Genomic DNA, 25,772 nt, shown 5'->3' on the forward strand with positions numbered 1-25,772 from the left:
GATTAAACCCAGGGCTTTTGTTTTTTAAATCGCCCTGAAGAACCTGTTCCTGAATTGAATACAAAGTTTCCAGACAGTGAATCATAAGAACTATTGGGAGGTTGTCTTGAGGACTGCTCTTTGATTCACTTTTTAAAAACATGTAATTGAATAGGTACTATTAAGCTTAAGGATAAATGAGTGATTAATGTGATAATGAGTTACCCAATCTAAAAAACATACCCAGTAGATGGTTATTGATGGACTAACTCCTGCATTATTATCTTGTTGGGCATGTAAATGTATCCTACACAGGACGCAGCTCCACACATTTTATTCTAGTGATATAACAGAACTTATCAAGATTTTTATTGGTGTTCAGGTGCATCTCAACAAATTAGAATATTGCGAAAGATTTCATTTTCCATCAGTTATTCAAAACTCCCGTGAGGATGTTTTTTTTTCTGCTTATGAAACAGACTGAAATTAATAATGCGACTTTACAACCAGCAAAAGACCAACTAGCGACAACACTGATGTAGTCATTTGTAATCTCTGAAACGTTTTCCATTACAGACATTCTGTTATAATGTCAAAATAACAGGCTGTGATTTTGTTTTGTCAGAGGACTTGACTTACACATTTAAAGAGTAAAATCAGTAAAAAAGATAAAGGGTTCAACTTTGTGCACATGGCAGCACCAAAATCATCATAAACTTAAAGTTCCTCACAGGAGCTTTGAGAAAGTGAAAATGTAGTGTACTCTCAGAGTCTGGAGAGATTGTGAAGAGGCACACAATCCAAGTTGTTTGAAGTCCAGTGTGGAGTTCCCACAGTCTGTGTTGATTTGGGATGCCATGTCATCTGCTGGTGTTGGTCCACTGTGTTTATCAAGTCCAAAGCTTTCTACCAAGAGGTTTTAGAGCTCTTAAAACTTCCATCTGCTGACGAGATTTCCTTCTCCAGCAGGACTTAGCACCTGCCCACAGTGCTAAAACTTCTACCAAATGGTGTGCTGATCATGATATTACTGTGTTTGATTGGCCTGTCACCTCACCTGACCTGAAGCCTGTAGAGAATATATAGAAATACTAATACTAATGAGTTGAAGGCTGATTTCAACGCAGGCTGGGCTTCAGTAACGTCTTTGAGGGAATAGTTAGTGGTAAAGAAGCCTTAGCAAAATATTAAATTAACATACTTCCAAAAAGTTGGACATTACTATATTTAAATCCTCTTTTGAATGATCTTGGTGAATATCCTAAAATTTCAGATTTTGATATTTTGATATTGATTTTTCTTACCTTTCTGAACTTTTCACAATCCTCTTATTTGTTGAGATGACCTCTTAATTGCCTCAGGCTTACTTATGCAAATATTTGCCAAACAAGAGCTCCTAAACTCAGTCAATTTGATAAATAAAACATGATTCAGATTTCCTGGGAGAGACACCATCCAGTGAGTTTCTTTTTGGAGTGTTTGTTTCTGTGTCTTTTCATTCCTGTGTCATTCCTTCAATTTTTTGTGCAAATAAAAATACTCAGAGGAAGTTGACATCCAATCTCATATTATTGCCATATGTCCAATTTCAAGATACACCCTTTTAACATTAAGCATCCCATTACACTTTTCAGGGGGAAAGAAAATAGACCACCAGAAAGGTTGCAGGTTTATGACCTGTGAAATAAGACAAAAGAACATGCAAAGGAAGCTTGGTGTTAGCATAAGGTAACGCTACCTTCAGTCTCACTCCCAAGTACTTCCTCACAAATGCAGCAAGCAGCTATGTAGACCGGGGCTTAGTCCTGCCTGCCGTCTCTCATTCTCACTCCTGACTTGGAAGGCTGTCTCATCTGGCACCTCACCAAGCTGAGCTGAGGCTGCAATTCTCTGAGTAAAAGAAAGAGAAAATTAAAGTAGTCTGCTCGACACAATCCTGCTCTCCATGCACATGCACATAGAGAGGCTGCAGAGGAGCTATGCTGTCTCATAAGGAAGGGATGTTGCTTATTTTCCCCAGATGAAACATTGCTTGATAATACATCAGGAAATTAGCACAATCTCTCAAACCCAGGTCAGACATAAACCAGAATACAATGGTCCCTGATTGGATTAAATTATGCATAAGTGCTGTGGAGGTGTATGCACACTTTTCTCTGAGATTTAGCATATTGTTGACTGTAAACACCCTTGTTTCATCAAACATGTTATTGCAATAGTAAAAATCCTGCAAGACGATGAGGTCCCATACAATAGCTATGCTGATGACGCCCAGTTTTACTTTGTTTTTCAACAAAATATTTCTGCTCATAGCAACAGGGGGATGTGATTTCAGTTACAGAGATAGAAAAACAGAGATGCAATATACCCACAAAGAGAAATAGTATACTAGCTTCCTTTATTTCTCTGAGTGTTCAAGACAGAACACCTAGTTCCAATCTTTTTTTACAGCATGTAAACTTAATAGCCTTTTAGTCCTTTTATCATCCCAAACAAATAAGTAAGTTCTACCTTTTGTTCCATAAATTATATGTTGCCAAAACTATTTGTTCTTTCCAAAAAACCAAACAGATTACTACCTGCTGTTCTTTTCTTGAGGATATTTTTGTTGGCCCGTGATGTCTTTGTTTAGATGATGGAACAGTGGATAAAGCAGGAAACAGGGAAGAGGGAGTGAGGGGACAACATGTGGCAGAAGGCTACAGGTTGGACCACACCCTGTGCTTTAGCCTCAAAATCTTTGTATCTTTTTAGCATTTATTCAGCTTTAATCATTTTTTCTTGACATTGTGGTTTGATAATTTTGCGATGATGGATTTTGATGCCCTTTTAAAATAATTTCAATTTGCAGCAGTTAGTAAAATGCAGAAGAAACTGGTTTGCTGTAAGTTGTTACATAAGGAAAACCTTTGCTAAAACATGAGAACTTTAACTGTAATGTCATGCTGAAACTTTAACATACTTATCAAAGCCTGAGGCAAGAATATACCTGTGATTTATTTGTCTACCTGTAGATTATGTATCTTTTGCAGCTTCTGTCTGGGCTGCATCCTTTGATTCATTTTTCTTTATGGTTTGAGAAATGTCCCTCATTTTTAATGCAAGGAGAAGCATATACTGCACTTGAAGAGATCATTCTCATCGCACAGTACCATTCACTTCAAGATGGGTCTTTAAATAGAAAACTCTTTGGCTGCAACATATTGTATATAACCCTAGTTTTTTATGGGCTACAAAATGTTAGATATCATTTAGTTTTAGGCAATGTGCAATGAGGTGCTGTGTTATATTTCCAGGGTCTTAGTTTAATTAATTACACTATTACAGCACTGGGAGATGTGGCATTAAAATTCAAAGGGCCAATAACTTCCAGTAATGTCAATGAAATGCCCCTTTGTCACATTTTCACTTTTCCTTAGCACTCAATTTACGCCATGCAATCATCCACAAAGACCAAATGTTGAATCATTTGGATCTAAGGTGAAAACAAAAGGAGTGCAGAGAGGAGCTGCTGCTGCTCAGATCTGTTTGTCCCCCAGTTTGTTCACTGGGGGACAAACATGACTTTGTCGACTTTCTAAACTCATACCCACAGCGAAAGAGAAAAATAGGGAAAGCAAAAGTTGTGGAGCCGGAGCATTGTCACTATTTCTGAATGTTTCATCATCTGCCCTGATTGACTAACAAGTGTTCTGTAACTACTAGCTCTATTTCTGCGAGTCTGTAGAACGTCTTATTATGAGGAATAGTGTTGTGATGCTCTTTCTGTCAAAACAGGAGCAAACAACTCTCTGTCACAACTTAACACAATAGGAAAAAGTCAAGATGGAAGATGAAGGAAGCAATCAGATGCAGACTGCTTGAATTAATGTCTACTATTTGTGTCTACTCTGTTATATCACTTATAAAATGCTACGTGGTAATGTCAAATCTGCTCCTTTTTCTGTAATGCCTTGAATTTACCTGCAGAGAGGGATTAATAAGCAGTCAGCCACAAAGCTGCAGGCAATTGCCAGCAGTGAAGATGACTGCACAGCAAATGCATAATGCTATTAAGTAGCTTATTGCTAGCAGCTTAGATTATCGTTACAGTAATTGGAACTGGTTCCCACCTGTTCTTATTTTATTCACGCTCAGGTTGGCAGGAGATGATTCACTAGATAATCACAATTGACAGCATTACAGGTAGTGCTAATAGAGTCATTTGTTCTGTGACTGACAAATCCTGCAGCATACAAACCCACTCTGTTTGCTCACAGCAGGGGGCTATAATCTGAACGTGCAGATAACCGCAGGACAAATCGATTACCATTCACGTCAAACACAACATGGAAGCATCATGTGGTAATAGTTGCTAATTGGAGAGGCTGTCCAAAACATGTAATTTATTGTTTGCAGAGCAGATGTCTTGATAGAGTCAGTTTGATGGGTTTATATTGCTCCAAAGTGGAGACAAACTGCTCTGCTGTGCTTTGTGTTCTTAGCATGTGTGCAGATGTCTTTGACTGTACATTAATATGGACAGCACGCCTCCATTCCCTGACACTGGAAAACAGTGAAGACAAAACACTTGGTAGAGCCACAGAATTGACATCACACACCTTTAGCTTACCAAAGCACACATTTAACTGAATTACAGACTAAATGTTAAAGACAACCTCAGGTCACTCCACAGCTGAACAGACTCTTGCATTGGTTTAAAGTGAACACTTGTGGATATGAAAGTTCAGTGGCTATGCTGTCAGAGTTACGTGTTCTCTCACTATTCCTCCCTGTACTCTGCTTAACCCTCCTGTTATTTTGCGGGTCAAATTGACCCTTTTTAAAGGCAATATATGCGTTCCAAACCTGCTAAATGCAGCATGAAAATCTGGGCAGCATGTGTCAGAAGAGGTGTCATGTTAATTTATCAACATCACTTCATAAAAATAAAAATAATAAAAATTTAAAATAAAATAAACAAAAATATACTTCATGTAAAACTATGTATTTATATTTAGGGCTTTCCAATGTACATTGAAAAATGTTTTAACATCGATTTTAATGAAAAACGAGAGTTATCCTCATTGAACCATGATCTGTGAGAATTAAAAAACACCAATGGACCAAATCTTGATTTAAATGGTTAGAAATGGAGGAAAAATATGATGTAAACAAATGTGTATTGGGATTTTTTTGGGTTCTGACACATTTGGATAATTGAATATGCCCCGGGTCAAATTGACCCAGGAACATTATTGCTGTTCCAGAGAAACAAACATAACAGGAAGGTTAACCTGTTAGAGTACATCATAGGAGCTGCATTTGTCAACAAAGCTGTAAATCATGATGTCACATCCCCTCTTTGTTACCTCAGATAATTACTTAAACTAAACTTCTCATATAGATCAACATGATTAGATCTAACTGTTATGACAGAAACCATATTACCTGCCATGACGCATATGACCCATTCTGCAACCAGACCCCAGAGGAGCTCTAAAGGCTTCACTTTTGGGGCATATGTTGTGCCAACCATGACTTTTTACAGTTTATAGTACAGATATTTCACCCTTTCGCTTAGTTTAAAAAGAATGGAAATAGTTTGAAAATAAATATATTCATAGGTATGAGCAAGCAATTTGATTTACATTTTAGGTTTCAGCATTTATCTTCCAGAGCAACATAAATAGTCCCTTTTTGTAAACTGCTGAAAGAGAAAAAAAAACACTGGACCCAGGCTGGCAGCGTACAAAAGAAACACATTTCTCAGGTACTTTATATTAAAGGACTGCGTGGGACTGCAGCTACCTGTTCACACTTTCTTTTTTATACTTCTACCTTCTGCACCTGCAAGATGTTCTGCTGCTCCCACAATGCCTGCCCACCAGCTTAAAATCCAACGCCTGTGCCAGTTACCACCAATAAATGTTTCTGTGCTGAAGAAGAAGAAGAAGAAGAAGAAGAAGAAGAAGAAGAAGAAGAAGAAGAAGAAGAAGAAGAAGAAGAAGAAGACGACATGCACCACTGTTCAAAAACTAGATCCACATACACAGGAAACTGTTATATCTGCATAAAGACTCATATAATGCTGTTTATACAGTATTTTACCCAGCTAGAGAAATATCCAAGTTTGTAGTGACACATTTCCTTGTAAATGATGGATTACACCTCTTACAAGGCAAGGAGCAGGAAGAGTGTTTGTCATGTAATCAGTACAGACAAGTTGTGATCCACATGCACATATTGACATGATGTGCTTTAGTCTGTTTTGCAAAGGCTTAATGTTGGGGTCCAAGTTTTTAGCCCAGGCTTTGAATATTTGTCAAACACTCCATGTTATACAAATTGAGGGCAGATTTTAGCCCCCCTTTGTGTATGTGCACCCTCCTTCCTTTTCCTTGTCAGGCTTTTTTTTCCTCCTCTCTTGGTGCTGCCTTGTCCTCACTCGCACTGGGGTTGGGAAATTATTGCCAAACAGACAGATGAAATGTGGCTTGATCTTGCTGTCTTTTTCTGCCCCTCCTTTTTCCTCTCTCCGTTTCTCTGTCTTAATTACATAAGAAGAAATAACCCCAGTTAAGACAGTTTTTGAGTCTGAACACACATACATACATACAGAGAGGTGTGTATTCACAGGCATAAAATTACCTGTCATATCCACAGGGGGATTAAAATCTGTAAAGGAACTAATGTAATTTAGCCCTGCAGGATCATCACTGTGTTCCAGATTAGAACTGCCTCTCCTAATTCAGCTCTGAATATTTAGTTTTATTTACCACTTTCTCTTTAAAGAACACTCTGTATATGGTAAATTGCTGATTGTGCATTCATTGATTTCCTCCTGAAGTGTTTGCGTGGTAAGGCCTTCTATTCCTTGAACATCACAAAGGTTTACTAATGAGTCTGAGACAGAGACTCTTATCAAAGACCAGGAAATAAGACTTTAAACATGAGACAGAAGTTGTGACCCAGTTTAAGCACTTACCTAGCTTTGTACCTAGGCTTTCTGTAAATAAGCTATCACAACCAATACAGGCTCTAATGATCATGTAATGGATAACATCAAACTCACAACAGCTGTTGTTTGCCTAAAGGGAAATACATCTGCATTTCAGACAGAATCCATTATCTTACTGTTAATTCTGATATATGTAACCATATTACCTGTGTTTTTCCAAGCATCAGGAGGGTTTATAGCTGACTGCCATTGTTTTTCTATTTACCAATTTTGACTTTTCTCTAAACACAGATTCAAGGTCCACTATTAGATAATGCTCATTGCAAAAGTAGCCTGCTATCGTGCTCACATGCTTTGTTTTTCACTCTCTCTGTTCAGTTTGTGTTGGTACAGACTGTGACCTAAACAAGTGCAGGTATGCAGGTTTGATAAAAAAAAGGAGTCATTCTACTTCACTAACTTGCTTTTTGAAAACTACATCAGAAAAACTGACATCAAAATCCAGACTATAGCCCAAAATAAGACTTTGTTTTGTATGTGGGTGTTTGTATCCATACATCTTTCTCGCTCTTTGTGTAGACACAACAGACAAAAATGTTCAACTAGAGAAGAATTTGAAAGAAAAAAATCACAACTGTGATGTTAAGTCTGCCAAATACACTGAATCGCCAGATTTTCAACTTTTAATGTGTGAGGAATTGAAACTCAAGGGGAACAGCAGGGCAAGCGGCAGGAGAAACAGACGGTTAGCAAGCAGATGCTTCGTTTTTACTCTAACCACAACTGGCCAGAAAAAGTGTTTCAAAATTAGAAAGTGTTGATTGGATCCTAGATTAGGCTTTTACATTTTCAGCCCCGTTTACTTGGAATGATGTGCAGAAGGACTTGAAAATGACACAATTTGTAACTCTGGGTGAATTAAAGTCAGTCATAAAAGACAGAGAAACAAGCTCAATTGGATCTTGTGATTGCACTGTGTAATCATGTAACCATGTGAAACTATGACCGTATTTTATTTGTGTTGTTTTGTGTGCTTGTTGTGTGTTGTAACCTATTTTGTGCTGCCATCTTGGCCAGGTCACTCTTGAAAAAGATGTTTTAAATGTCAATGAGTCTTTTACCTGGTTAAAGAAAGAAAGAAAGAAAGAAAGAAAGAAAGAAAGAAAGAAAGAAAGAAAGAAAGAAAGAAAGAAAGAAAGAAAGAAAGAAAGAAAGAAAGAAAAAATGAATTGAGTGACACCTAAGTGAGGTATGAGTCATCAACATTTTAAAATGAAAAACACTCACAAAAATCACAACGAGTAGTGACTTAATCACTTTTTCCATTGTTGAGCCAAATACAAGCACATATTTGACAATACAGATTATTGAATGAACAGGTCCAGTACTTCCCACAATCAGTTATTTTCCTGATGTCAAATCCTCCTTCTCATATTCCACTTCTTTGAAAACAAAGGAAATCCACTTTTATACTGTTTGACAAAACTGTAAAACAGGAGTTGCTGCAGTAAACATGTTTGGAAACGGTAAATGGCCTTTTGTACTCAAGCATATGAATGTTGTATCTTTGCATAGCAGACATGTTGGCTCTGTAAGGGCAGCTACCGGATCAAAACAACCGCCGTTATTTACATTGCCTTTATCAGCCCTACTCAAACACAGATGAACCTATTACAAAAGTCATATCAGGACACTTCAGCTGACTCTGAGCATGATTACTCTGATTTGACTTTATATCTGTCCTTATAAACCAGGCATAACAGCTTTCAAACTTTTTAATCATGCAAATGCAAATTTATTGACTCTGATTTACTTGATAGTTGACATTTTAAAACACATAATGTTTTAGAAAGGAATTCTGAGGAATCAACTCCAGGAGAATAGCAGGGCAAGTGACAGAAACAGGAAAAAGGGATGCTTACCTGTTAGCTAGCTTGTAGGTTCTTCCGGCAGCCCTTCTTGTCATGAGGAGGGACTTGTACATTTGATAGAAAGTTTCATTGTATCAGAGAAAGCAAAAATACAAAAAAAATATGCCTCATTGGACACAAAAAAAGTTCATTTCATCAACATTTCTTAGCTTTTTAAGGAAATGAAAAACAACTAACGTATCAATACAAATCCAACAAAATGACTTGAATTGACAAGTATGTGTCAAAAAACAATATATGCATTGGTCAGTTTTGAATGTTTAACATGTGGGGGTAAAATTTTGAGGAGTTGAAAATACAGAAGAACAGTGAAAAAGCTAACATGCAAAAGATGCTAAGCAGCTAGCTAGCTTGTTGGTTATTCAAAGAAGATATATAGCTGTAAGGATAAGAAAACATAATCATTGATTTTGATTTCATGGGAGCTATAATAAGCATTACAGAGCTGCTCAGATATGCATCATGCATCATGCATGAGAAACATTGAGCACTTTATTCCTACAAAGCAATTATTGCTTTATATAAACAGATAATAATGTCCTCGATTTTCTCCCCAGGCCTCAGATCCAGATGCAGGAGCTAATGGCCAGGTGCACTACCGGATCGTGAATCATCCTGACTTGTTTACAATCAGTGCTAACGGCAGCATCTATACAAGAGTGCCACTCGACAGGGAGCTCAGGAGCAAGTATGACCTGATAGTAGAGGCTTCTGATGGTGCAGTGGATCCCCGGAGGACCACTCTAACCGTTTCCATTGAGGTCATGGATATCGATGACAACAGCCCCGTCTTCTCCCAGCAAACATATGTGGTGAACGTACCTGAGAACAGCCCTGTGGGAACCTTGGTGCTAAAGCTGAGCGTAAGTTCAGGATTTATGTGCACGTTATTCACCAAAGTTGTTTTCTCTAACTCTCCATCTCTGTAAGTCTCCTGTCTCCCTTTATATAATGGGTTAGGGTTAGTGCTTCTGTTGTGGTAAAAGGCTTTTAGTGCATTTTAACTTCAAGTGCTGGCAATTTAGTGCTCAAAATGTCAAGTGCTTCCTGGGGAAACATTTACTCCAACAAAAACATATACAGCCTCATATACTTTGCAAAAGCAACCTATTTTTTCCTCTCCTGTCGTGATGACTCTTTGGGCATTCTATACTAAAACAGGACAACAAATAGAGCCACACTATCCAGTTCAAAACCAGGCTTTGGAAACAACTATTTTCATTTATTATTCTGCCCAAATTTTCAAAAAGTTTTCAACTACTTTGGACTCCATCTTCTGGTATAAACTCAGCACTTTCAAACGTTTGTGAAGTGTTTGCCCAAAGTGAGTTAGGTAAGTGGAAACCTTTTGCATGCAGAGCAAACACAGATCACAGAGCGAGTAATTGCCAGCATATTGTGAGTGACATTTCCCAAAGAGGGATAAAGCAAGAAGGGAGACTGAGAGCAGTATGTGAGGGTTGAGGGTGAGGAGTGTGAGTGACAGTGACAATGTGACTGAATTGATCTCTCAGACAACATCACCTCAATTTTTAACGGACGGAGATGGGTGGCAAGACACCTTAAAAGCAATAGTGAGATGATGAGATACTCTCGGGAAAGGAAGTGGCTGGATTGGATAGCTTGAAACCTGCAGCTTCTACCTCAGTTTATTTGTTTTGACTTTATTTTTTGTATATTCACTCACACCTTTAATAAGTGTAAACAACTGGAAGGCATCCAGCCTTTTATTTGCAGGGATGTAAGGATACAGAAAAGTGGATAATTAAAAACAAAAAGACATTTTTCATTAAAAATAATTGCATAATGGGGTGAAGTGGTTTTATACGGTGGTCTGTAAGGTCAACTGCACAAACATTCATGATGCAAAAAACATTTCACTGAATATCAAGAGCATTTTATGACATGCAAAAACATTTCTTGATCATAAAATTACTTCATGAAATGCATACACATTTCATAAGCAAAAAAGTTGTATTGAACTCAAAACAATTTTCAAAAATATTTCCATACAAAACAGAATCATGTCTTGAAATGCTAAAAAAAATCAGAAATTGCAAGTATATCTCTGGAAATGCCAAAACATAAAAACAAAACAAAATTTATGGAATGCGACAACATTTCAAATACTGTGTATTAAATGGAAACACAAAAACATGTGTTTTGATTTGTTAAATATTGCCACTTCAATGAAATATTTTTGTGTTCCATTTAATGTTTTTACATTTTGAGCAACATTTTCTCATTTTGTGATTTTTTTTGGTTTTAATTAATGTTTGTATTTCATGATATGTTTTTATTGTTGTGAAATGTTTTTTGTTTTCCTGAAATGTCCGTGCAGTTGACCTTCAAGGCCACTATAGTTGGCAAGACATTGTAAAGAATTAAGTCATATGTCAGTAGTCACTACAAAGTACTGTAGATCTGCTCTAAGAGGTTTTATCTTCTGCAATCAAGACTAGCACAAGCTTCCTTTGGTGGTTTGATATAATCAGAGTCCATTAATGAATGATGTAAGGAACCCCTGCAGCATAAAAATGCTGAATTAAAATAGAATATTAATATTCATTAAGCTCTTATACTGCATGGCATATATAATGAATATATAGGTGGTCTTTAAACATTTTTTTCCCCCACTTATCCTTTTTTCGACCGTAATGTATTTTAAATGGTCTCCCTACTCATCCCTCTCCAGGCGGTGGACTCAGACCTCGTCTCCAACGTCAGGTATCGCATCAAGACTGAATCTGCCAGACAACTGTTCTCTCTGAACCCCATCACGGGAGAGTTAGCTGTCTTGCAGACCCTGGACTTTGAGGACCTGGCAGCCATGGGAATGGGGGCCTCTTACACTTTCCAGGTGGAGGCTGTTGACCAAGGAGGCGTCATGCCCCCTGGTCAAGCCACTGTCACAGTCCGGATCACGGTACGTGCCCTCAGGAAGTCTGTCCACCACAATATCTCTGTGGTCTTTTCTCCTTCCATCTATCCTCTGTGTCCCTCAGGAGCAGCAGCTCTGACAGTGAGTCATTAGCAGGGTTTTACTGGAGTAAAAGCTTTCACAGCCCAAAAGGGGATTGAGACATCTAGTGCAGTATTGCACCTGGGCTCCTTTTTTAAATATAATATTTTGTGTTATGTAACCCAGCAGGAGAACTGAATTAATTTCTCTTGTAAAGCAAGTTCTGGCCTCCAAACCTTTTTGTCCTTCCAACATCACGAGACAAAGAACGCTTGATGGATGGGTGTTTCTACCGTGCACACAGAGCTATTCCTGATCTAAATGACTCATTAGCTTTGTAACAGCAATTATGTCAGGTTTTTCAGGAGCTTGAATTCCCTTTGCAACCTTTCAGGAGATTAACAACTGAAATCTCAAAGAAAGGATTAGACATTTTGTACTGTGATGATATTTCATGTGTTTATGTGTGGGTGCTATTGTGTTGAAATGGATCTGTGTTTTTGCTCTGTTTGTAATAATGTGCATTCTCCCCTGATGATCGCTCCAGGCCTGTAGAGTTGGGCTCTGTTTCCCTGACGAGGAAAATCTCAAACTATTCCGGCAGGCATCTCCGCATGGCCCAGGCAACCTGTAGAGTGAGTTTGTCCTCCGATAAGGACAAGCTTTGTTGCAGTGTTTGTGCTGTCACCCAGGAACTGCGTTTGATAGGATAAGGCATCGCACAGCCACCGATATCAAACCCCTGTCTGTTATGTGAGATGGCAGACATGAATTAGAATGAGCCTAATGGATTCACGCAAGTTTCTCAGGGACTAGAGATGGAGCTGATTTCACTGATTCCACTTCCTCTCCCATACAGCACCTCCAGAGGTTCATTTGAAGTCACTTGTGTTTGATTTCCCCATGTATGGTTTTGTTGTAGTCTCCTTCGTTGGATGCCTCGCAGTGATGGATTGAGTGTCCTGCGTGTCTTGTTTTTCCGAATGAGTCACCCAAACTTCTGCTTCTATTCCTGTACCTTCAGAAATGTACCACAGACGCCCTCTGTGTGTGTGTGTGTGTGTGTGTGTGTGTGTGTGTGTGTGTGTGTGTGTGTGTGTGTGTGTGTGTGTGTGTGTGAGTGTGTGTGTGTGTGTGTGTGTGTGTGTGTGTGTGCGTGTGTGTGTGTGCGCGTGCGTGCGTGTGCATAGATGACTGGAGAAGCAGCACTGTGTTTGTGTGAGTGTGTGTGCACATACATATGCACATGTATGGTTCAAAGCGCAACATACGCGTGTCTTTGCATACTTCTTGTGAACGCTTGCAGAACTATGTTCAAGCTTTGTTGTTCAGCGTAAGAACTGGATCACAGCTTTCTGGGAGGAAACACTAAACCTGTGTATGGATCAAAGCAAGGCTGCCCTCCTCCACTGAGTTTACAGCAGCCATGCTGTTGCCCATGGCTCAGTCAAAACAGTGGAAAGTCAAAAGAAAAGTCAAGTGAAAGGAAGATCAGGCTCCAGCAGTTATACTACAGAGCTAAACTGTTCCTGAGAGAGATATCTGAATGGCTTACTGAGTTTTCGTTCTCACAGAGCAAAGCAAGGGCTGCACAGTTAACAAGATTTCATTTCTTTGCCGGCCTCAAAATGGAGCTCTGCTGTGCAATAGTTACAGGGTGACGATGTCGGAAGAAGCAGTTATGTTAAGTTCCTAAATGTGTTTGATGTGGCACCGTATCACTAAATCCCAACAGACTGTTTCATCATCTCAAGAGACATTCATGTCGAGAAATACGATAGGAAAAGGTACAATCACAACTCTTCACATCAGACTTGTTGTGTTGTTGTTAGAGGGAGCATTAGAATTTATTATTTATAGTTTTGAATGGTAGACTGGCAGACTAAAATAACCTGTTACTTATGTTAATCTGTGGATGCAGATGAATCCCCCTTTAAAGTGCGTTCACAGAAAGTCGTGCTGCATGATTTGGTAAAATGGTGCGATTACGTTTATAGCAGACAATATTGTGATTTCCTTTTTCAATACAGTAATTTGTTATTTCGGGTCTATTGGCTTGGTTATCTAGGAACACTCAGAACGTAGTGATAGTTTTAAAATATGCATGTCTCAATTTAAAACACAAACAATAATTAAATTTTTTTTTTTAATTGAAAATACAAAAACAAAATTTATGAACTCGTGATTTTCTGAAGTGCTCACTGGAGACTCACTGGTTATGCACCTTGATTTAAAATGTGAGCACTTGTACTCCGAGCTACCCACGTGGGATCTGTTCACTCAGGAGGCATTTTGAAACCAGGTGTAATGACTCTTGAGACTCTGTAATCATGCTATTCTGTGGTTTTATTTAGCTCCGATGACCTTTAGTTGTCTCTTATCTTTTTTTAAATTTTTGCCTTTACTTGCCTTGCCTTCGCTCACATGCACCCATCATACTTTTATCTGCTGTCTCAGGTGTTGATACAATTTGTTGTGTTGCCATGCAACGTAGCAACTTTTATGACGCAAGTTCTGCACAACACTTCTTTCGGTTCAACGTCATCGTAACTGAATCCAAAATATTCCCAAATAGCAGACGATGGATTTTTATCACCACTAGTTCAGCATTGGTTTGCTCGTCATGCTCCTGTTCATTCATGTTGCTCTGCGTGCTTGATAATCATTTGAACAAACAAACAAACAAACAAGCTGCAAGCACATACACACACACACATAAATTGTCGGAGCAGCTGATTGGTGTAACCACGCCTCCTTTAGTGTGGTTATATGATCACACAGCCTTACCCCGTGATTGCAACTGCTACTAGATTAATCGAGCAACACTTATAGCAAGCCAATGACAAGACTCAAATGGCATGTGGCCAGGGTTAACACTGCGCCAAGAATTAAGCAAATAGTTCAACAAGCAGACATGAAACTTGGGTCATTGGTTTGAGTTGAAAACTTTTAACTTGAGCAACAAATTTGCTTTAAGACGTCCTGAGGATTAGCAGCATTTCAGATTTTCCTGACTTCCTGGGATGCGTACAAATGATTAATCTGACTACCATTATAAAAAAAAGCTTTCATATAGCTGTTTTTTAAAGATTTTTTTTTTACTTTTTACAATTTGAATTATGATGTTTATTGAATCAAAATGTTACTTGAAACTGAGTCCCATGAAATTCAGTTTTTGTTTTATACTGCTGTAGTAAGCCAGAGTGCATTCAGCCTGTACGACTTAATATCAACAGTCAAACAGAAACAGTCAAACAGGTACTCCTCAGCTGAAACAAAACACCTTTCCACCTCAGACATCTCCTTCACAGGGATGTAATGAACCAAGGAATGACCATTTATTTGCCTGAAGACTACTGATTGATCCTGGGCTTAAACAAAGCACATCTATTTTTCACCTTTGGTTTGAACACACATCTACTGTAGTTGCATTTGTTGCACTTTCCCTTCAAATCAAATTTGGCATGTTGAAGAAAATATTTGTGATCTGTAAACCCAATCTACCATCATGTCACACAATAAGCATGTAATGATGTAATATTTACCAGACACAGATATCTTTGTTTATGCAGACTATTGTATTGTGAATCAGATTCTAATCTCAGCATAAAAAGATTGATTTGAGATAACGCAATTATTGAAGAAATCATGTTACTTATGTTTGCTTGAAGAGCTGGTATGAGAAGGGATGCAGACAGGCTACAAGAGAGCAGGCCAGTCAGAGGACAGAATGCTATTGGAGATGGGAGCTGAAACTACTTGTTTCAGACAGAGGATAGACTGAAGGGCTACATAAAGTGACAGAGTGAGATAAATAAGGGGGTTTTGAAATTGTAAATTATGCAAAGCTACTTCAGTGGAGTGCCAGTATAAAAACATAGAACTGGAAATGAGCACAACAGGGCCCCTTTAAGAGTTCAGGCTCCATTACCTTTAGATTTCCTGAGAGAATAAAACTTGTCTGAAATGTTTTTTGTTTGCGACCATAAAAAAGCCTGAAACTAATGAACGGAAATTAATTTGTAAGTTATTAATAGAGAGAAACCACAGTAACAGGAAACTTCATTTATTACCCAACATTAAATTTGCAAAAACCAGCAGTATGAAAAATGAAGTCTAAATTTGACTGACTGTTGAGACTAATAACCTTTAAAACATAAACATATACTATGGAAAACAAAAAGGAAAGAGCTGCAGTGGTTTCATTTACACTGGAAATTCCTTTGGCTTTAATCAACCAGCCACTGTAGCTGTATGTGTTCATTTCTTCCACTGGCTAGTATTTTATTATATTTTAAAATATTCATGGTTTCCTCTCATGTGTAATATTGTGAATAAAGTATATGTTAATATGTGATCACACTGAGCTCACATGCACAGTTCATAGAGAACATGGGCGAAGCCTGGGGCATGGTGAATGTCTGCAGTGGGAAAATTTGCCTGAATCTACAATAAGTTGTTGGACGTGTTCGCTCAAATCAAACAAAGCAGCAGCTGCAAAACCCGCACAGCTCCAGTCGGCCCTCTTTGAGCATGCAGACAGCACCAGTGAAATGAATAAAAAGTACTGATACATCAATGTGCCTCATTTAATGACAAATGATTTCATGAAAGGATATATTGCACCCATAGACTGTATAAAACATGAACATCGTCGCTGTAATATCACTGATTACATTATTACCACGTTACATTTTCACTTAGCAGACATTTTTGTCCAAAGCAATTTCCACACAAGAAAGGTTGGAGATTAACAAGATGAGCAAATGTCACAAGCTGCTCCAAGTCAAGCTGGACACAGGTGCTGAAATGCTAGAGGCAATGCACAGGTTGTTCGGAAGCAGGTTTCTTATTTATTTATATTTTAGTTTTTTTTTATTAATTTCACCCTCAAAGCATTAGCAAAAACATAATCATCATCTTCTTCAAATCTTAATATCGTCATCATCAATTCCATTGTCATCAACCTCATCTCTGACACCAAACTACCAAGCGTGGAGTTGTTTACAAAGAGCTGGGTCTAAAACTTTCTCAAGAGTATAGAGTGAGCTTTGGATCAAACAAAGTTCCACCACCGGAGGACAACAGAGGAGAACACTTTGGCAGGTGACTTAATGCCCTCTTGAAATGGGAGTACCAGGCACCTTTCATTGTCTGAGCTCAGCGGATGAGAGGGTTGTAGACCTGGACAAGGGATCCAGGTATGCAGGAGTTTCGAAAGAGGTTTTGAAGCATTATAATAGAGGGCACCATATCTGAAATACTGACTTCAACTAACTTTCTATCACTGAGAAACAGGCAAAGACACAGAGCTGAGGCAGGCTTATAGCCCTACTGGCAAACAGCTGCAATATGCCCACCTCTCAGTCAACTCAGCTGCACCCCTAATCATGTAAATGTATGTAAAAGTGATGTATAAATTAATATATGAGCTACATAGGCCAAAAAGTTTTTGCACCAGGCTGCAAACATGTCTGTTGTAAATTTGGGCATTTTAACATGAGACCAAATGGAGGATCCTGGACTTTGGCAGCCAGCTCCTAGTAGACACTCCTGAAACTGCATTTTTTTTGCATTCAGCATTGTCTTCGTTTTTCAACACCAGAGGATGCCCCAGGTGGAACCCCACTTTATGATACTTGGCCATCTGCAAGAGTTTTAAAGAACATTCCTTTCTGTCTTGACTTAATAACTTTTAACTTCAATGCTTTGATGAAAGCAGCCACAAATATGACCAACACATAATTTAATGACTCATGGAATGTTTTTTCTTTTGTTTTCAGGACATGAACGACTTCTCTCCCATCTTCGGTCAAGACCTGTATAAGGGCATGGTGGCCCCAAATGCAGAGAAAGGAACTGTCATCACTACTGTATTTGCAACGGACCAAGACCCACCAGTGAGTATAAAAACGTATTTTTCCCACTTTAAAAATATGTTCAAAATAAGCAGTGTATACCACATTGGTGCTTGAATTTTTAAGCTTGTGAAGCGTGTTGACTCCATCTGTCTTTTTGATAAGGGTAGCAGAGATAAAAGCCTCACTTCATTTCTACCTCCGTGCCGCATGGTGCTCTCAGAACATCAGCCAATTTCAGCTGTAGCATTTGACACGATGCATTTTAAAGATGTTTCAAGACGTTGCTGCTCTCATTAGTGCTACAGTGCCATGTGTGTTTATTGTAAGCGGCTCTTGTTTAACTTCCGTACCTTTATGAGTCATATACCGGTTGCCTCTGACAGAGTTGTGTTTCCTCAGAATCCTTTACTTCACTATATCTGAGCAGGAACTCCTGGGACTAGAGCTATGAAGATTGTTCTTTTTATATTGGTATGGAGGGGTGTGTCTGCAAAACAAGACGCAGAAATTACACAATGTGGAGCGATATGGTGACACCCTTATGAGACTGTATTTTTAAGAGGCACAGCAGAGGAAGAATCAGGGGGGGAAAAAGCCTCTTGAGCTAGCTTGGGATTCATTGCATGATTTTTTTAGCACTCTGCTGGAAGCGTGTCAGGAGAATTACATGTATATTTAGAAAAGTGCAAGTTCCGAGAATCTTTAGCCACACGTCACTCACCTCAGCTGAACTTGTTTTATTGGTGCTGCCACCCACCTTAATATTTTATTGCACTTGGTGAGTCAGCAGTCTCCTTGCTCACATCGTCTTTCTTTTTTTTCCTCCTTTATTAAGACTTCCCCATGCCAGCTTTTTTTCATAGGACACATGGAGTCCTTTTTTGTTCAATATGGAGGAGAATAGCAATCCTCCAGTGACCTCTCTGTCTTTCTTTTGTAGCTTCAAGCTCTGCATGTAGTTTTTCAGAAAAGTCCTGTATGGCTGGACACTGTGCTTGTTATCGGCAGCACTCCTGCTGGTAGGATCTCACCAGGGGCGGGTGAGCTCGGACACTCTCTGCTGAACATAAAAGCTGCAGAGGGACATGGAAGCCTGTCAGTCCCTGCTGCGGGTCACAAAACATCTCCAGAGCGGCACAATGACTGCTGAACATCTCACTACCCCTCTCAAAGGGAGCCTCTCCCTTCCCCTTGCTTTTCTGCTCCACCCCCCGTCTCTAAATCCATTCCCTTTATTGTGAGCTGATGTCTTTTCATTTCTCAAACAGGATTTAACCCAAAACCGTTCTTATAGGAGATTTTTTTTTTTTGCCAGAGAAAATATCCAGCTGTGATGAGACACGAGTAATAGGTAGGAGCACATCATTATGTTAACATGAGCACAATAGCAGAGAGTGAATCATGGGAGTGACTCTGCAGAGTGGTTTGACAGACAGAGGGATTAGATTTCCTAACAGGAGTCGGATAACTCAGTCTCTTATTGACCGGGATTTGGAAGCTCAAAGCATTTTATTGACAGGATGCCTGTCATAGACACCTCTGATGGAGCAGAGCTTAGTCTATTGCTTGTTAAACACACACACACGCACACACACACGCACACACACACACACACACACACACACACACACACACACACACACACACACACACACACACACACACACACACACACACAATGGCACACACTTTCTCTCTGCGAACACAAAAGAAAAGAAAAAGAGAGTTGATCTGGCTTTTGGTTTTGATGTAACAAACACACTTGTTTTGTTTCAGGTTACAGATGCTCAGGCAGACTGTCCAACTGACAGTCTGTGGGGGGAATCTAACACTTCAATGACGACTACTCTGCCCTTGAAACATTCAATGAAAATACAAATGTGGTAAAAAAGTTTTACAAAAATTTAAAAAACAAAATTCCTTTCCAGCAGACAATGCAACGCTCACGCAGAGTTTATGCAAGTTTATTCTTCATCTTCCTCGTAAGACTGTGTTTGTCAAGACAATGAACCGCTTCTCTTCTCAGACTTAACGTGCTTTCACACATGCATCATTTGGAGAAGTTGTCATGAAACAAAGGGACATTTCCCTCCTCCCTGCATTGTTTGGACATATATAAACGGAACAATCACACTTTGACGTGTAACAAAACATCCAACATCACCTAGAGAAGGTGGTCTCTGCTTGCTTCCAGTTCAAACCACGGAGTGGTTGGTTTGCAGTGCGAACACAATCAACCCAGCAACAGGAAAAAACAGCTGCATGACTCATCACACTCCAGTCGTAGGTGAGGTGGTTTGCATAAAAATAGTAACATGCTAAAATTACTGACTGTCTCTATCCAGTACATCAGCATCACAGGACTCAACAACATCTACCTGAACAACAACTGGTTTAGCAGTTCAGCATGTCAAACCAAGGAAAACTTAAGTCTGCAGAATTGGAAACGCTCGTTCATACTTTTGTTTCTTCCTGGCTCAATTATAGAAATTCCCTTTCCACTTGCCTCAATAAACCCCTCTTGATGGTCTACAAATGATCCAGAACACTTCTGCAAGACTGTTAATCAGGTTGAGCAGGAAGCCCCACATTATTCCCATTTTACTCTGCCTACTTTGGCTGCCAATCAAATCCAGAATACGTTGTGTGATCCTTGTTTTAACATATAAAGTCATCCATGATCAAGCCCCTGTGTATTTCTCCAACCTGCTCCATTCTTACATCACCAGTAGATCCCTCAGGTCTTCTGATCAGGGTCTACTTGCTGTTCCTCATGTCAGATTGAAAACAAAAGGCAATTGGGCCTTTGATCGTGATCTTCTTATCATCCTATTTCTTCTGAAGCCTTTAAAAAGCAGCTTAAGCTAATTTGTTTAAACTGGCTTTTCAGCATCTGATTTAATCGGATGTGATGTGTGAAAGGTGCTACACCAAATACTTATTTCACTACTTCTCCTCACTGGAAGCTGCACTTTATCCAGGCTGGTCTCGTACCATTACATACTGCTGATTTTCTTGGCCTTCATGCAACACTGCTTGGCTGAGCAGTGAAAACCCCTCTGGTTTGAATGTTGACCCACGAGTTGGTAAACTTTCGTATTTTGTTAGTGGTGTCCAACATTTGACAAATATGCCTCACACAAGTTCAAAGTGTGAACAATATGTGTGCTATTGGTTTACCTACATCATGAGAAAAGGATGCTCTAACATAACGACATAAAGACAGCCCTGTGATGGTGGGTGCTTTGGTCCACTTTGCAATATTGCAGTATGAACACAAAAAAGACCCATGAGAAAAATGCAACTGTATATCATTTGATAATGTTTCTTTTAGAAATATATTAATATCTATCCAATTGATGCCTTTGAAAAGAAAGAAAAGTAATAACAAAGGTTTTGGCGGGTTATTTTTGGCAGTGCCACTCAAACCTGTAAGAGTATTTTTATTATAACCTTAGAAGAAGACAGGAGATTACCATGAAGACAATATTTGTCACAGTAGGTTTGATTGAGCCTTTATGTGTGATTGAAAATGAAAGTTTCTTTTTGATATTTGGCATTGTTCCTCACACTGGAGAACAGTTGGCGATGCCCTTTTTAGACACTCATTTCTGAAGCAGTCTCTCAATTCATTTTTGAATCAAATGAGGATTTAATTAGAATATAATTAACCAAATTAAGCTGTAATATTGTGTTTGCCTGGCTGTTTAAGGCTGCCACCCTGCATCACTCGATTAGTACCTCTGAGCTTTGTTCTTCAAATCTTGTGAGGAACTTTGTGTTATTTTTGGCGCCCCCTGTGGATAAAGCTGTACCTCTTACTTCTTTGCAGACCTTGATCTTTAAATGCGTATGCATGCAGTAGCTTTGTTTAAAAAATCTCTTCTTGTTGTGTATTAACAGTCAAACATATCACTTACTGTGAATCTTTTAATGTGGAAAATATAAAAAAATCTGTGTTTCTGCAGCATGCTGTTGATCCCTGACACCGACCCTCCTGCAGCATTTACAGGCTTAGTGAGCTGTTAAGATATAAACCATCATCTTGCTTTGGATCTTGTTTGCATTTGTAAGTCATATAGGAGCATTAATATTAATTTCAGTCAATTTCATAGCCAGCATAAGCTTTAAATCATGAAGCTGCTGACATTAAAGAGAATTAGATTCTTGCATGAAAAGAAACCCTCGGTTGCTGTATGTAAGAGAGTTTTGTGCTAAAGTGCTGTCCATCAGGTTTTGTTGCTTGAATTGTTAATGGCGCAGTGAGTTCACTCAAGAGGTGAACATAAAACATTCATTATCTATGAGTAGAATACCTGACAAGAAAGGTGCTGTTTGTAGTCAGACGCAGACTGAGATGGAATTGTAACTAGTGTATGTTCAGTGCTTGAGATGAGAAGATGGGCCTTGCAGAATCTGGCAACAAAAATGGCCTTTGAAATTTGGCAATTTGCTTTAATTACAAAACAAGACACTAATTTGAACTGTAATGTGTTATAAGTAGAAACTTTCTTAGTATTTGACTTTGTATCAGTCCTGGTGTTCTCGGACTCATGTCAAGTTGTCACTCACATGACTGGTGTCTGTAGATCTGTAAATACATGGATGATGCCTCTAGTGGCCAAATTAAGGAAGTGCAGTTATTTACTAATGGACAGAAAACCTGTTGTTTTGCCTTGCAGTACTTTAGAGTATGCACTTGGAACATAACCATAACTATAACCATTTTTTAGAAGAATATCATGTATTAGATTCACAGTGTGTTAAACTAGATAAACAACGTGATAAACTGAATTGAAGGAAGCAGCTTGTTAGCTAGTTAGCAGCCCGTTGGCTAAGCTAGCACACTCTTATAGGTCTCTCCATAAATCAGCTGCAGAATTCAATATTTCTAATGTACTCGAGGCAGATTCTAGACTGAAATATTACAAATGGAAGTTTTGCAGGCACATCAAATAACACAGATTCTCGTTGGAATAAATGGACTGGAGAGTGACTCGCCTCTGTGCACATACATAAGTGGAAACAAGGCATAAACCATGTGGAAAAGTTGACTACACCCTGTGTCTAGACTTTAGCAAAACACTTAACCATCTCTTCTTGTGGGGGTTCTACTTCAGAGGCCACTGTACCCAAGTTTTCCTTCTGTGTTGTTTTTTTATTAATGATCCCGCCCTGACATCTTTTCCATTACATGTTAGAAAACAAGCTCAAGAGCTTTTAGAGATGAGACTCTTCTTTTTTGAGAATCCCCTTAGTGAATTCTCTCCGATAGTTTTGTAACCTCTTAGAGACACATTTGTGTGAGTAAGCCTCCCGAGGGAATCACTTCTACTACAGGATTTTACCTCTCTCTAGCCCCAGGTTTTACCCAATCCCCAGGGAGCAAAATCAGTTCAGGCAAGGCAGCACAGCTTCAAAAAGCTTATTAAAAAATCAGGCTGAATTTGAGGTCCAGAGGGATGAAACTGGAATAAGATAAGCTATATAGATGATTAGTAATCAGGAACCGTGAATCATCTTAATCAAAGGGTCATATTTAAGTCCAGGCTCTTGCTAATGAATCTAAGTACGTAACTCTGGAGACTAAAAGGGAGGGGAGTTTAATGGAGAAGTTTTTATTCCTAATGAAAGAGAAAGGGTTTTAATAGATGAATTCCTTTAGATCTATATTAGACTGACTGATGAGGAGACTGTTGATTACATCATTAAAGTAGTGACGGCTGACAGGGAAGATCTCTGGTTTGTTTTAATTGGTGACACATAGGCGTGAGTTATTGGAGTGTGGTTTTGGACTGAAGTCCAACAGAGATCCATACTGCGTCCTTGCTCTTCATCCGGATGTGTTTCTCTTTCCTTCAATGATGTTATATTTTACTTTTCTTCAGTGTTATTACAAATGTATTATTGTATTTTCATTCATTTTGCTTCATGGTGCTCTTGGAGAATCATCTACCCTTTGTCATAGTGGATCATTTATTTGAATGTGCTTCTACACGAGTCAGGGATTTTAAAACTGTTGTTATTTGTCTTGTTCCATCTTTATGGGTATTGTTCTTGAGCCTTGTTGCAAAATTGCTGGTCATTTGTCATATTTTCTCAACCTCTGTTTTCCTCATGCACTCAGCAAAAAAGTGCAGCTTGTAAAAAAGGATTCCCAGTGTTTCTGACTCAACACTTAGTTTGTTAAATTAAAGAAAACTGGAATCTAAAGGCTTTTATCCAAGTTCCATGAACTCAATAATTATTTTTTTATTCTCTAATTTGTGCCGAATATGTTACCGCAGACATTTCATTAACTAGAAATCCTTGAGATTATAACTTCAGGATACCTTATTAAGTAACACAGATGCAAGAGCTACATTTTTAATATAAGAAGTTTCAACTTTGTTGCATTATTATACACTCAGGGCCTGATTCACAAAATGATTGTGCAGCTTTTGAGGAAATAGCGTTCTGGCATGCCAGTACTGTTTGCATACATTAAAAATAAGCCATTATGCATTCATTTGGAGCCAAATATTCCCCTTTCTGTGTATATGAGCCTTTTTGCAAATAAACACCTAATTCACTAAAAGCCCCGCACAGTTGGAGGGAAATATCCATTGATTATAAGCGTTTGGCTCAAATTTTCAGTGATCAGAAAAACAGTTCCACCTCTGGATGAACTAAAAATGACAAATCTGTATATAAAGTCTGTTAATATTACTTTGACATTGCTTTTATTATGATGATCAGGAGTTAAATCAGTCTGGTGATGTATGGGGCATAAAGCCCGCACATACAGGCTGTGCCATTACTAACGACACTATTCTTTTTAAAAAGTCTGAACGAGCTGCTTTTTGCTAGCTCAGTCCAGGAAGTAAGCTTGATATAGACCATGAAATCAGTTTCACATCTGTCATGAATTGGCTCCTAATAAAAAGGACCTCCCCTCACAATTCAGCAGAGGTGTCAAAAGTATTCACATTCATTACTCAAGCAGAAGTATAGATACAAGGGTTTAAAAGACTTCTGTAGAAGTGGAAGTATCAACTCAAGCTTTTTACTTAAGTAAAAGTGTAAAAGTACTGGTTTCAAAACCCCACCTCCCAAAAAAACATTCTTCTAAAGGCCATATTTGTACTACTGAGCATTAACGTGTTTCATGGAACGGAGGATGTGATGACTCGTTGCCTGTAAGTATTGTAATGGTGAAAAAAGTCAAACTTCACAGGCATGTTATCAACAGCCTTTATTGGAATGTCAATGTACATAAATGTGTTTTGTTTTTTTAACGATGACAAGCCGGAATGAAAACAAGCCGAAAAGAAATAAGAGTAATGAGGCCATTTTAAAAATGTAAGGAGTAGAAGTAAAAAGTCTGCCGAAAATAATTACTCCAGTAAAGTATAGATACCCAAAATTTCTAATTGAAACCTCTGCAATTCAGATCACCATATGGTATGTGAACAGAATCCAACGCTGTCAGAATGAGAGCACACAATGCAGCTCTGCCCTGCACAGAGTTGAGATGTGGCAGCTCATCTCAGTCACAATCAGGCACAAAACTTTAACTCAAACTGAACAAAGCTGCAAAAGTTTGTAGGATTTCTTTTTTTGCTTGAATATCATTAGTGCAATTTTCTTTGTGACTTAGACAAATAATAGGGGCAAATGATGCACAGTTCTTGGTGCTATTAACAATAATTTCATTATATTTTTATATGAACTATATTATCCCACAATACCACCGTTTTTTTGCATTTCCTGATACTTTATTATGGTAACATCCTCTCCCCACCTTCATTTTAAAATGTGAGAGCAGCTGCTGATATAAGTGAACAATACCATACTGCTACTGCGTCATTGTAAGTGAACTGTCACTGTGAATTGATGTGGTTCATGGACTCCTTTCTCCTTCCTCCAGGGGACTCCAGCCAGCTTTGTACGCTACAGAGTGGACCAGGACAGGTCACCCTACAGCGGGAGCATCTTTGATGTAGAGGAGGAAACTGGGAGAGTCGTCACCAAGGTCAACCTTAATGAAGAGCCCAGTGTCACCTTTAAGGTGAGCAGCAGTTATTACAGGGACATTAGCAGAGGGAGCCTGCTGCTTG

The 25,772-nt window shown here is 38.8% G+C and overlaps 1 pseudogene; it reads left to right on the forward strand.

Moving 5' to 3' along the window:
- Positions 1-25,772, forward strand: part of LOC117812101 — a 294,303-nt pseudogene that overhangs the window by 197,210 nt on the left and 71,321 nt on the right.

Source organism: Notolabrus celidotus, chromosome 4 (genome assembly GCF_009762535.1).
Source record: "Notolabrus celidotus isolate fNotCel1 chromosome 4, fNotCel1.pri, whole genome shotgun sequence".
Lineage (NCBI taxonomy): Eukaryota > Metazoa > Chordata > Actinopteri > Labriformes > Labridae > Notolabrus > Notolabrus celidotus.